The sequence below is a fragment of the Penaeus monodon genome, chromosome 38, assembly GCF_015228065.2.
Source record: "Penaeus monodon isolate SGIC_2016 chromosome 38, NSTDA_Pmon_1, whole genome shotgun sequence".
In the NCBI taxonomy this organism is placed as follows: domain Eukaryota; kingdom Metazoa; phylum Arthropoda; class Malacostraca; order Decapoda; family Penaeidae; genus Penaeus; species Penaeus monodon.
This window is the reverse complement of record NC_051423.1, coordinates 7,411,589-7,414,088: the sequence shown is the minus strand read 5'-3', so window position 1 is coordinate 7,414,088 and position 2,500 is coordinate 7,411,589.

Genomic DNA, 2,500 nt, shown 5'->3' with positions numbered 1-2,500 from the left:
TATATATATATATATATATATTTCTTGTATATGTATGTATATGTGCGTGTATGTGTATGTATTATAGTACTACAACATAGATATGTATATTCCCCATATGTGTCTATATATTATATAGTATATATATTTATTATATAATATTTACAACTATATATAATATTATATATCATATACAGAGCCACATATATACATTCAAAGACAACTATACATATTACTATATTTCCACATCTGATTATAAACTATCTATCACTTGTATATTATCCTTATACCGACCTACGATACCCCATATATATTTATTATATAGAGATATTATTACTACTATATGATATGCACATATACATACATAGACCATATATATATATGCTATATACATATATATCTATATATATATTATATTATATCCTATATATATATATACTAGTTATACTATAATCATGTCATTATATGTTATATTCATGATTAGTAGTGTGCATATATACTATAATATTATATACACACTCATATTACTATATCTCATATCATATCCTCATTATGAACTTACATCTATAATTATATCTATATTATAATCTACTATCTATATATCGTGAGGTTGCGTGTGCTCCTTTTTCTCCTGACTGTCGTCGTGCTCCAGTTGTTGCGCGCTGTGTATGTTATTATGATATATATGTGTCATATGATATTTTATAATAGTTTTATCTTTACTAATATATATACTATATTTTATATTTCTACTTACCTATTATATATATAACCACCTCCCTCATATCATACTACCATATATCCTTATATTACATATATATGTATGTCTGTATATATACATACACACACCATGAGTATAGAACACAACCATCTATATATAGTACCTTACTTATATCTATATATACTTATATATATTATATATTATAAATATATATATTGTGTGTGGTGTGGTGTGTGTGCCTTGTGTGTGGTTTTGTGTTCCTTTGTGTGTGTGTGTGGTGGTATCGCTTATATGTCCCTATTATATATGTGCATATATATTCCACCTATTACTCTATTACCTAGACCTTTTTATATATCCCTTTATTTCCTATATATCATTTGTTAGAGATAGAACATACGCAACACAATTACACATTATTACTTATTTATAATATATGCTATGTATGATTATATATACATACACACAAATACACACACAATTTATTTATTATTATATAATACTTATTATTACCACTAGATATTATTAGATGTATGCATACATATTATAGATATTACCCTTAGGTACTCCCTCTCTCTCTCTCCCTCCCTCTCTCTCTCTACAATAACTCTCTTTTTTCCCCAGCTCGTCTTATCCCTCCCTCTCTCTCTACTCTCTCCTCTCTCTTCCCCCAGACACTTAGCGCTACCCCCTCTCCTCTCTCCACTCTCTCATTTCTCCCTATCCTTTCTTTCTCCCACTTTTCGCTTTTTTTTGCTCTTAGACATCCAGCCCCTTCCTTTATAGCCTCTACTCCCCTCTCTTCTCATCTTCCTGTCCTCTCGTGCTTACACTTTTTATGATATTGTTTTTTCCTAGATACTTACGCCATCATCCGTTTTTTCTTCATCTCTAGTTCTTGTTTTCTCTCCTCTCTCCCTCTCCAACTCTCTGTTTTCTCTCGCTCTCTGCGTAACATGATGTTTCTCTCTCTAGCTCTCGTTGTTTCTCTTTCTCCTCTCTCTCTCTCTCCTCTCTCTTCTCTCTTTTCCCTCTATCTTCTTCTTCCTTTTTTTCTCTCTCTCCTTCCCTCCTCCCCTCTCCTTTCTCTTTCTCTATCTCTACCACTCCACTCTCTCTCTTTCTCTTTCTACTTCTCCTCTCTCTCTCTTCTACGTTCTCTCTAATATTCCTCTCTCTCTGTCCCTCCCTTCCCTCTAATTCTTCTGTCTCTGTCCTCTCTCTCTCTCTCTCTCGCTTATTCTCTCTCTCCTCTCTATCTCTCTCTACTCGCTATCTCTCTCTACTCTCTCTCTCTCTCTCTCTCTCAAAAACATTTATCTGATGCTGCCAGGGATGGCATATACTGAGAGGCCATTCTTATGGTGAGTTGAGTTTATTAATTGTCTTGACACATTGAAGACTCGGCAAATCATATATATGGCTCTAGAAGTACTTTGTAACCATTGAATTAGATAGTAGAACTAACTGTCTCACCTGATTACCATTTTCCTTGAGTTTAGGAAATGTGTTCTTTTATCTTATATTTCTCTCTCAATCTCTCTCTCTCTCTCTCTCTCTCTCTCTCTTCTCTCTCTCTCTCTCTCTCTCTCTCTCTCTCTCTCTCTCTCTCTCTCTCTCTCTCTCTCTCTCTCTCTCTCTCTCTCTCTCTCTCTCTCTCTCTGTCTCTTAATGTCAGTAACATTAAGATAATTATAATGTCTGTAATGATATCAGCATTGATATTGATAGCATTAGAAAAAAAAGAAAAGAAAAGAAAAGAAAAAATATGTAGAGAAACAATTTAACAAAAAAAATCTA